We start from the raw sequence: 12,195 nt of genomic DNA on the forward strand, positions 1-12,195 counted from the left end.
TCGTATGTTAGAATGGACAAGCAGGGAAGGTGGCCTGGCGTGTCTACTATCCTACTCAACTACAAGGTTTTTGTTGAATACAATCTGATTCTTTTGATATTCACATATTCTTCTTCTTTTTTTTTTTTTGTCATCTATTCTTCTTCTTCTTCTTTATATTTATTATTAGTATTTATTATCAAATGAACAAAGAACCATCTCCTAGTGTGAATATATATGGGGTGGATGTCATGCCACTGCACCTACTCTTTGCATCACAGCTGTGTCCCCTCTCTCTTCTTTGGCCATTGTACATGTATACAGCTTTTACTTCCGCTATTGGTTAACATTTTTTCTGATTATTCTCTTTCTTTTTAGGCAATATCTGTAACCTTCAGAGCAATTCTCAGAAAATCTAACCAATAACCATATTGGTTTTGTTTTGTTTTTTTCTTTTAATCAGAAAATAAAAGGAATGCCTTTTAGTTGGGGAAAATAGGTACAAATTCCAAAGTCTTGTATGTTGCTGCTAACATTCCAAACCTAACTTCACTTTTTCCCTTGCTTCACACACGTTGGTTGTATTATCATAATAAATTCTCTTCTTTTATTTTGTTGGAGTGAAAGAAAAAAGAAAGAAGCAAATGGGAGGCTGCTGCTTTTTATTTAAGCCCATATCTTATTCCAGTTCGGCCCACGTATTCAAATTAAATTCTAAATTTTAACAGTTGTAAACAACAACACTGTACTGTAATATACTTTTGCTCGATAGATCCGAATTCCGCCGGAGGCGACGGAGACAATAGATAATAGAAAGATAGATCAGACGAGGCGATGCTGTTTAGCGCTGCTCAGCAACTCCACTCCGCTATAGTGGTTTAGTTGCGGAGAAACAATTCCAAAGCGTATGCGTATGCGTATGCGTATGCGTATTCGGATGAAACAATCAATTCGGATTGGGGCAACATCATCGACGTCGAATAATAAGTTCGATCTGAGGAAGTATTGGAGAAGCCTAATAAGGGAGATAAACAGAAGCTGGAGAAGCGATACCAGTTAAGTACCCCTGCGGGGATCTATGAGGCGATGAGATACTCAGTCCTAGCTAAAGCCAAGCGTGCCCCTCCTGTTATGTGTGTCGCCGCCTGCGAGCTCTTCGGTGGCCATCGTCTCCCGCTTTCCCCACCGCATGTGCCCTTGAAATGGTTCCTTCCCTTCCATTCCATTCATCTCTCTCTCTCTCTCTCTCTTTCCAATTTTTCAAAAAAAACCTCCTCTTGGTTGGAATAAAAGCAAAACAATATTTGATTTCATCATCATCATCAGGTCCACGCGCTTCGCTTATTCAGATGACCTCCCCTGTATGGACGATGATCCTGTCCGCAGAAAACATCTAACCACACTGTCTCGTGCTGACATGGCCATTCTCTGGCGATGCCCTCTTCCCTCTTGGCTTCCACCACATGTTCTCTCACCCTCCTCACCTTTTTCCCCTTCCACCATCCTCCGTATCATCTCCGAGATTGCCCGCACCGTCGGCTCTACCGTATGGCTGCTGGTCCCAGTACGTTGACCTCGAAGGAGGCCCCTTTCCTCTTTCCTTTGCTCACGAGAAGAAATTCGGTGCCTGGGGGAGTGCTCTGCCGTCTGGTCTCTGGGTGGTGCCACTGATGATGACTTCAGGTCTCTCAATTGTACAGAGCTGTTTGGATGCTCTATATCAGGTGGTGATGAACATCACACTCACCGATAACAACTTTGCGGGAGCCTTTGGAACAGAGAGGGCTATGGAAATGGCAGATGAGCTTAGTGTAACGAAGAAGGAGCTGCGAGTTTTTGACAAGTATGGAGAATCATCAGTTGCTCCTCCTTCTTTATACAGTTCGTGACTACGCTGCTCACCGAGGACTTCCTTCTTTTCATCTCTGAATATTTATGGGCCTCTTTTTTTTGCCTTTTGGGCCTTATCTGTTATCTACGTATCAATATTAGTTAAGAGAACATTGGTGGATTATATTTTGTTTTGAATAATTGTAACCTACTTCACTTGTTTGATGACTATCAGAGGGAAAGTGTCTTCTGATGTTTATACGACATTGCCAACTCTTACTCTTATAAATTTGTACCATTAGTTAGTTTCTCAATTAACATCAAAGCCAAACTCTTATCTCTTCTTTTAATCTCTTTCCACTTTTAATCGGTGGCTATCTTATCCAATGTAATGATGCAATACATCATACCCTACTTCTTTTGTCAACGCATACATCATATCCTACAAAACTTTGTATGTACATTATCTCCCCCATTGTATACTCCTCTCTCCAATCAAAATTCACCCAATCTATTTCATGCTGATTATCATCACACACAATTAATCCGATATACAATAAAATGGATCGTGTAATACGAACTGGATAAACCTGGCTCACATAATATGATTTATGAAACCAAAACAAGGCTTATTCAAAACGGTGTTAAATATTCGAATTATTGGTGATAAATTTTTTATAACTGATTTGACCTTGTGTTGGAAGACAACAACAAAAAGAAAAAGACCTTTGTGTTTAGTGTTGAATCTTTTTGTTATATCTATTCGGTACTTAATTGATCAACGAATAGATTAATATACACATTGTATTCCCATATTTTTGTTTGCGTATAATGAACTTGGCACGCAACCATTTTAGTCGATCTCGCACAATAATCAGGATCGCATTAACATAAAATAATACAAAATGAAAAGAAGAAAAACAGAGAAAACAGATAGTGGATGGTTACTTTAGAACCGACAAGTCGCGGCTTTGCTGGCTTAAAAGACGCGACCTTTGGTGAGCCTAAAGGGACAACAGTCCACATTGATGAAATTTAGCCATGTTCTGCCACGTCATCGACACTGGGATCCTACTGAAAAACTAATTAATTAGTCATCTACTAATAATGATGGCCGGTCAAAGCGGTTTATTCCTTTTCGGGCTGCCGCATCTTATTACCCTCTGGTCAACTCCTTCCCTATTTATCATCATCAACATAGTATTTTTTTTATAATACCCAATCTCATCATATTTCTTCTTCTTTTGTGTGTGTTAAACTAGTTATCATGTTCGTGGCATCTCTGATGAAAATGTAAATGTTTCTTTCGACGTCTAAACTCTCCCAATATGAGCAGTTCAAAAAAAAAACTCTCCCAATATGAGGCGGCGTGGCCAATATTGCATTGCATTGTATTGCAACGAATTGCTTAATCATGGGTGTCTAATCGTATGAAAATGCTCTAGTTTTTACAAAAAAAATGATCTAGAATGTACAGTGTTTGCACGTGTCTCCATTTAATTTACAATATACATGTGTATTTTTATTTCTATTTCGGGTCAACACAATATGCGTCTTTAAGTATAGTTTTAAAGTATGTTGCTTCAAATTATTTGATGGAAAATATGACATGCATTAATATAAGAAGACCATATAGACATTTTTATTGTATACAAGCTGAGAAGTTAGCAGCCATGGACGTGTATTAACTAACTTATAATTATATAAGTATTTATAGTCTATTATATTACAACTTCTGATCATAAAATATATTGGATACACACGTAAAACCAAAATATACTACTCCCTCCGTTCTTAAAAGATGATTGTTCTAGAAAAGAATTTTGTTTTTTAAAAATGGTTTTTTATGTTTTCTATAAAAAAATTGTAAACTTTAAAAAAATTAATTGGTTTTATTGGATTACTTTTTTGTCAAAAATTAAAAATTACAAAAAACAATAAAATTATTATAGTGATTTAATGCATTTTCTTAATACATATGAAAATAATAAAAATACTATTTTTTAAAAACAGAGAGAAAAATATATATACCATTATAGTGTTCCCGTAATTTGCCACTAGTTTATGTAAAGTTGGTGATGAAAAATCAGATATACTGAAAACTTCAATCAAGTCGAAGTTGATAATTGAGTTATAGTGTTTGGATTAACAGCCAGTTAATTATTATTCAATGGTTTATGGTTATTAAACTGATTATCAATTGTAACAATCCTTACCTAAAAAAAGGCAATGTTCGTGTGTTGTACACTAAAGAAAACTAATGTTTTGTTTTGCGAGGTCCCAGAGACATAGCCACACCGGTAAATTATGGATAGTCAATTAATTTTTATATTGAAGTTTGGTCAAGACCATTGAATTTGTTTAAGTTGGACTAGTTTATACAAGTAACGCGCATATGAATTATGAGTCTAATTAACAAAGTCCGTTAGGTCAAATACTGATATATTTCGAGGAGGGGTCACAACAAATGACCTAACATAAGGAGACACAAGGGAAACACAGAAGAAAAACACACAAGAGTGGGAGCTCGAGAGAGCTCGAGAGTAGAGTTTAGGTCTGAAGAGAGGGAGCTAGAGAGAAGTAGGCTTTTGGTAGGCTAACTAGGCTCTTTTCCTATATACATGTATTTCTAGGTGATTTGTAACATAAATAAAAGGAAGTTGACAGAAACTTTAACCTCGAGATATTGTACTCCTAAGAGCACCATTAACCGAGCACTCCATAATGGGGTGCTTAAATTTTTTTCTTTTTCTTTTTAATTTTTTTTTCTGACTAAAAAAGAAAAATTAATAAATAGACCAATGGGTTCGCACACAGATCAACAGCCGGTGCTTAAACAAGCTGCAAATGGCGTTGATGCTTAATTTTTTTGTGGACCCCACCACTATTATATTAGTTTTTTCTTAAGCTTTTCCCTTTAGGCTTCTGCGTTAATTGTGCTCTAAGAAACCAATTTCTTTTTTCAGTGAGTATAATCCTTTTTCACGTCGAGGAAAAGAGGTGAATACCGAATTAATAAAAGTGTCTTGTATTCTTTTTTTCTTGTTTGATTTGTATTTTGTGTATTTGATTAATGACTAGGTGTGCGATAAGAATTATTATGAATTTTTAGAGAACAAACAAATCATGAACAAGTGGAATAAGAGTTTTTGGATTCCTTAATAGTTTATGTTTGTGTATCTGTTTAATCATATCCTAAGTAGCTAAAGTAAGAAAGATGGTATTTTCCAACTTACATGAATAATTATAAAAGATGCATATAATACACATTGCAAGACCTCAGTTTAGTGCAATTATGCAAATGAGCTTAGTTTAGGGAGACGCCATAGAAGTTATGATATGTAATATGTAATATGAACCAAATATTGAGTAAAATGTGTGTGTCCAAACGAATAGTGAGACGTTTCTTACTTTTCTTGTAAGAGATTTACAGACATATAAAAAAAACGGTGCCTTGTATAGGAGACATCGTAATGAAGCAAGCAAGGTAGATCTATCTATCTTATTAAAACAGAAACATTATGTTGGACTTAACATTTATTTCGTAAATTTTTAAATTAAATACACATTTTATACTTTATAGTTAAATCTACATTAAATCACTAATGTTTCTTTCTTTATACTACTATCTATGTTTCCAAATAATATACTTATTTCTTTATACTACTATCAATGTTTCCAAACAATATATTTTTTATACTACTATCAATTTTTTTAAACAATACAATAATTAATCTTATTATTTTATATCTATCATTTTCTCTTTAAAATTTTGTAGAAACGTCATATTTTCATAAACTGCAAAATAATGAACTTTAAAATTTGGATTATAAGATTACAAATTATGAAACTATTGCAATTTAAATCTAATTAGATTTCATATCGGTCATCCATCAGTTCAATCGGGTAGTCTCGGGTTTTTAGTGATTTTTAATATGAGTATTTTAAAAACCAAAATTGAATTGTCAGATATCCGGATTAACGGGTATAGTCACAATCAGATTGAAATTTAAAAAAACTGATTTAAATGCAAAAGTATTTTAAATACACACTCTTTTAAAAATTACCAAAATATTTTGTTAAGTTATTAGTAAATTTTTTATCGTAAAATATTCCGCGCTTCCAAAGCGCGGATCAAAATCTAGTTTATGAGTTATAATGGAGAAAGGGGACGTTAGTTGTAATAAGGAAAGTAATAGGGTAAGAAAATGGAGAAATAAGAAAAGAAGAAGAAATAAAGCAAAAAGAAAATAGGTGGAACCTGGACAGGATAAGTGTGAGGTGGGTCAGATTTGGGGGTAATCAGTAGGGGACAAGTGGAGGGAATGTGTTAATGGTGTGAGGATTTTTATGTCTCCTCTTAAAATAACTCGTTAATCACGATTTTGAAAATGGGCAATTAAGAAAATAGAGAAGAAGTCGGCTGACAATGAGACGTATAACGGCGTCGTTTAGAAAATGACAAACAAACAGAGAAGATAAAACGTTAAAAGCTCATTAGACCTGATTGCATCCACAATACTTACTCATTGATATTTTTCTCTCTCTATCGGGGCCTTTAAATTGATTTTGAAAATCTCATCTCCATAATTCTTCAATCAAAAGGAGATTTGATTCTGTTATAAAAGAAATCGTAGAGTTGAGGTTTGTTTGGTTTGCTCAATGGTGATGGAGGAGAAGGAAGTTGCGGTAGTAGAGTAATGGGGGACATCTTAACAATGTCTCAGGCAGCCATGGACCGTCGTGAGCGGATGAAAGTCGAGGTGTTCGAGGAGGTCATCCTTCGTCTCCGTCAATCTGATACAATAGACACGAATCTCCCCGGTTTCGCCGACGACCTATGGGCTCACTTCAATCGCCTCCCGGCCCGGTAACACTTAGCCTTCCTCGAGAGAGAGAGAGAAAAAACAGATTTCGAGATTGTGTTCTTCGTATTTTGTATTTAATTATTGTAATTTAGGTATGCATTGGATGTGAATGTGGAGAGGGCTGAAAGACGTGATGCACCAGAGGTTGCTTCTTTCCGCTGTTGATGATCCACAAAACAGGGCCTGCTATCCAAGTTCGTCTCGTCCAGGTCCGTCTTTTTCTCTTCTTTTTTTATCTTTTTTTTTTTTTGTTTTTTAAATCTTTGGTGACTCTCTCTCTCCTATATATATATATATATATCTTAAGGTTCAACCTCCAGCGATCTCCTCTACCAATGAAACTTCTCCTACCAGAAAAAGGTGACCCAGTTCATTCTCAGACTCTTTATGAAGTTTAAACAAGCAAAGCAAACTAACACTCCCTGCTTTTTCCAGCATTCATCCTCCGCCTGCCTTTGGTTCATCCCCCAATCTTGAAGCACTTGCACTTGCTCCCCTGACGACGTTGAGCCCGACTACTCTGTCCGTAACAACTCACTCTATTCCGGTACTCTTCCTTTCCTTTTCTTTTCATTTGACTTTACTCTTCTCACAGTCTCCTACCTAACTAACTCACCCTTTTTGTTGTTTGTTCAATTGCAGTCCCTTGCATGAGATCACTTTTCCACACCAGACAAACCTAAACTCCTTTTTCAGGTATTTCCTCTCTTCCTTTTTTCTGGCCAACCAATTACTTGTTAATCTAAATTTCATTCAGTAAGAGCGAGGGTTTCTCGTTTCTTGCGTAAACAAAGCATCACAAGTCTTCCGTTACTTTTATGGTCGGTCACATTGTTCTTGTTTCCCTGCGGAATATCAATCTTCTCTTTTAAATTATTGTACCTAGTTGGGATAAGTAAATGTCTCACTATGATGTCAGTCATCAATCAGAATATTCGTATTCTTCAGTTACAGTAATAGATATATGCATATGACTTACTTTGAAATATATCAAGTCGTGTCATCATTTTGATTCATCACTGCGTTACTAATCCAGCCAGCGTCGTAAATGATGCAGTTAACTGCATTACTTGCTGAGCTTGGGCTCAACATTCAAGAGGCGCATGTTTTTTCTACCACCGATGGCTTCTCACTTGATGTTTTTGTCGTTGATGGTTGGCCCTACGAGGTTCCTTTTCTTCTTTTCCCTCTCCTTTTTTCCTTCGCAACTTGTTCTTTCATTTTAAAGATAACCCTTTTACCTTACGCCTTCCTTCCTTTGCTTCTTTTTTCCAATCGTTTAGTGATATGATGTAGTAGCTGAAATTCCACTTTTTCTTTTCCTTCAAAAAGCTTCCTAGTCAATAAGCTGGTATGCTACCTTTTTAATTATTCAGGAAGTAGACAGACTTAGAACAGCATTGGAGACAGAAGCAGCAAAGATTGAGGTACTTGTTTTCCATTGCAAATTTTTTAACTACTTGATGCAGACTTGTGATTTATTGACTACGCTTTCTTTCCAATCACTTAATTCCTCCTAATCAAATAGAGTTGGTGGCTCTGCTCTGTACACTTTTTTCATACTGACAACATCTCACAATAACAATGTCATGTCTTGTTGTGTGTGTTATTAATAAATTTTCATTACACTCAGTTGCAGGATCAAAGCTGGCCTATGCAGCAATCCTTCTCTCCTGAAAAGGAAAACGGGACGGCGAAAGATCATGTCGTAATACCCACTGATGGAACTGATGTTTGGAAATCAATCTTAAACAGTTAAAATTCGGGCATAAGATAGCATCTGGTTCTTATGGAGATCTGTAAGTTGCCTCTACCTATAAAATACCTTTGTCATTTAAGATGCTCAAGTCTCTCCTTGTATTATTTAGGTATAAAGGTACATACTATAGCCAGGAAGTTGCTATCAAAAATCCTCAAGCCAGAGCGTCTAGATTCTGAGCTAGAAAAAGAGTTTTCCCAAGAAGTCTTTATTATGAGGTTTTGTGTGCCTGGGCACTCTGTGAACTTATGTGCAGATAAACAAATATCATCTCAGACTCGTAAAATATCATTCCATTTTCAGGAAAGTTAGGCACAAAAACGTTGTTCAGTTCATTGGTGCTGCACTAAACCTCCACATCTCTGTATTGTTACAGGTATGTTACAGTGACACTATTTATGTTCATCAGTATACTTGATGTAACTTTGTTCTAGTACTCATTTCTCTCTTTGTTATTTTTAATAGAATTCATGCCGGTGGAAGTGTATATGACTATCTACACAAGCAAAAGGGCGTGTTTAAGCTTCCAGCTTTGTTTAAAGTAGCTATAGATATTTGCAAAGGGATGAACTACTTACACCAAAATAACATAATTCACAGAGATTTGAAGGCTGCCAACCTTCTATTGGACGAAAATGAGGTAATGCTCTCAACTTAGTGTGAATTGGCATTTGGGCCGAGCTTGCATACTTTGGTTGAACCCTACTCTATTATGCCTGCATTGTATATGCTTATATATTATTAGAGCATGAGTTGTACAGGATGCTGCTTGACATCATGTTCTTTTGAGTGTCCATTACCTGCACAGCTGCGGATTCATAGTGGTGTGGGGATTTTTGTTTTGTCTGTTGCTACAGGTTGTTAAGGTTGCAGATTTTGGGGTGGCTAGAGTAAAAGCACAAACTGGAGTTATGACAGCTGAAACTGGAACATATCGCTGGATGGCTCCGGAGGTATGGTTGTCAGATGATGTTTTTTATAGTTTAGTATGTAAGTAGCAAATGAAAGTTTGCTCAGCCAATGTCTGGGATGATTAGGATTATTCCAAAATTGATCATCTATTATGAGATGACTAGTATCTTGTGTGGTTGGTTCTGAGACAATAAAATTTGGTGAAAAAATTCAGGTGATAGAACACAAGCCATATGATCACAAGGCAGACGTTTTCAGCTATGGGATTGTGCTATGGGAGTTGTTGACTGGAAAAGTACTTGTGCGTCTCTTTGTCTTGAAGAAAAAAAAAATAGAAGGTGAGGGTGTAACTAACGTTGTGAGGTTTTTTATGTGACGGCAGATTCCATACGAATACATGACGCCATTGCAGGCAGCCGTAGGGGTGGTCCAAAAGGTAAATTACCTTTTTTTGTTTAGTTTGTTTTGTCCAGACAGCTAAAAGGGAAGGGGTTGTGTTATGTGGGTGGGAAAACAGGGATTAAGGCCGAAAATACCGAAGAAGACGCATCCGAAAATGAGAGAGCTAATGGAGAGATTGTGGGAGAAGGATCCAACGCTGAGACCAGACTTCGCAGAGATCAAAGAGAAGCTAGAAGAGATAGCCAAGCAAGTAAGTAAAAGAAGGAAAGTGGATTGAATAGTTTGAAAAAGAAAATAGTAATAATAATGGAAGTGAATGTTTGTGAATGTGGTAGGTAGGAGAAGAGGGGGAGGAGAAGAAAAGAGCATCAACAGGAGGAGGGGGAATCTTTGCAGCACTGAGGAGAAGTGCAACAAACACATCATTTGAGGATATAAACATACATGGCTTCGCACACTCAGGGCCCGGCTCTACCCCATGCAACAGCAATTGCCATGGTCCATGGAAATTTTTTTTTGTGTTATTTTACTAGTCTATTTGTTTGTTAAATTATCTCTGAGTTGGTAAAATATTATATTTAAAAAAAGTCTGATGTTAACTAAATCTAACTGAAATTAACAATAAAAAGAAAAAAATAATTACCTTTCACTTCTTTCATTTTCATTAACAAAACCTAATTTACACACAAAAAATTCATTCTTCAAAATAATATTTAACACCACAATTTTTTGTTTGTAATTAAAAGAAATACAATAAATAAAAAGTTGAAGTTTTTTTTAAAAAGGTTCTATTTTATATTTTGCCTAAAGGCAAAAAAAAAAAAAATTTAAACGGGACTGCGCACACTGTATAGCAATTTGAAAGAATTTGTGTATTGTTGGTTGTTGCTGTTATTCGATTGATTTTGTAAGTTATTTAATAAAAACCTCATGATCGAAGCCTCTGCATAGAGGCTAACGTTGTTGATGTAGAAAGAACTAAACGACTTTTTTTAACGACTATTATTAGCATGTTTACTTTGAGAAAACAAAGGGGTGGTTGCATAATACATAAAAATATCAACAACATGCATAAAATGATATAAACAAGAGGACAGCAGGGGGGGCTACTCCTACAGCTACTTGAGAAGAGGAGCGGCATGCGAATGGAGAGATAGTGGTGGGCTTGGTGAGTGGAGAGTGACCTTAGAGTCTTGAAAACATGAGCGTTTGCATATCGCAGTTTGTTTCTGGGGTCTTACATATGGCGCCTGTCACCAATCCAAACCAAGAGGTAGAGGTAGAGGTAGAGAGGGGTGTCAGATGATCTAGATCGATCAAAGGGCCCCTACTAAAAAAAAAAAAAAAAAATCAAAATCCAAAATCAGAAATTAATTACCTCGAATCCAGTGACATCGCAAATTCTCTTGCATGGTTGAGTGGATGGAGCGAACTCGATGTTGATATCTGCAGACGAAAGAAAGAAATATTGATTGATGTTTAGGGTTGGTAATAGAGAAATCACACATTGACTCGAGAGAAAGACTTACAAAAGGAGGGATGGTGGTCAGCTTGGAGGATCTGTTTGAGATGCTTCCACCTTCCTCGAGACTGCCCCTTTGGGTACTTTTCATATGGGACTGTGTCTTCTTAAAGCTCAGATGCATCGGAAACAACTATATCTGCCTCCACCAACTCCGCCTCCATCTTCCTCTTCCTCTGCTAAGCCCAAGATTAGATTTGATTTGATTTGATTTGATGGAGGAGGATGAATCTTTATACGCCGTCGTGTTTAACCGGTCCGGTCCGGTATAGTGAATTAAAAACATATTAGTAAACCAAACTAGAACATTTTTGTAGATGGAGTGTCCTAGAATCAAATTCCAATTCAGTTATCCTTCTTCCTTAAGTCCTTCAGCTGTTTGCAACAAAAGACGGCAGAGGCTCTATGTCTTAAACCACAGCACCCTAGAATAGTCTTTACCTCCTTCCATCCATTCTGCTTTTTTCCCACACTCACTGACTGACTCACTGAAGGCTTGTGCTTCTTAAATAGCACTCTTCTCTTTTTACTTTCCTCTTTTAAGACCCTTGTATTTTCATGTTTAGTTAATTTTAGCCACATTGATTCTTCACTAGCCCAACTATTGGTGTTCCCTTAATTTAATTGATAACCGAGATCACCTTACACTTTTTTTCTTTTTAATCCCCATAACTCTACAAAATGTTAGTTTAATCCCACAACAATAACCAGACTATTCTTTTTTTTTGAATATATGTTAAATTAACAACCAGACTATTTCACAATGGTGAAAAGCGAATACAACAAGCACATCTTCCTTGTATGCATTAAGAGCATAAGTCCAAAAACGGGCTTCCTTAGTAATAAAAATTACTCTGATGCTGAACCCTTTAAAATCCCAAAGCTTCGTATGCGACTGTGAGGCCCTGCTTGGGAGTTAACGC

At 36.4% G+C, this 12,195-nt stretch overlaps 3 pseudogenes; 2 read left to right on the forward strand and 1 right to left on the reverse strand.

The window, feature by feature from the left end:
- The first annotated feature begins 886 nt into the window (after positions 1–886).
- Positions 887–1,908, forward strand: LOC130506340 (heterodimeric geranylgeranyl pyrophosphate synthase small subunit, chloroplastic-like; annotated as a pseudogene).
- Positions 1,909–5,967: 4,059 nt separating this feature from the next.
- On the forward strand, positions 5,968–10,283 carry LOC130506341 (serine/threonine-protein kinase STY46-like; annotated as a pseudogene).
- A 395-nt stretch (positions 10,284–10,678) lies between these two features.
- On the reverse strand, positions 10,679–11,436 carry LOC130506342 (protein EIN6 ENHANCER-like; annotated as a pseudogene).
- Between the last annotated feature and the right edge of the window lie 759 nt (positions 11,437–12,195).

Source organism: Raphanus sativus, unplaced genomic scaffold (genome assembly GCF_000801105.2).
Source record: "Raphanus sativus cultivar WK10039 unplaced genomic scaffold, ASM80110v3 Scaffold3134, whole genome shotgun sequence".
Lineage (NCBI taxonomy): Eukaryota > Viridiplantae > Streptophyta > Magnoliopsida > Brassicales > Brassicaceae > Raphanus > Raphanus sativus.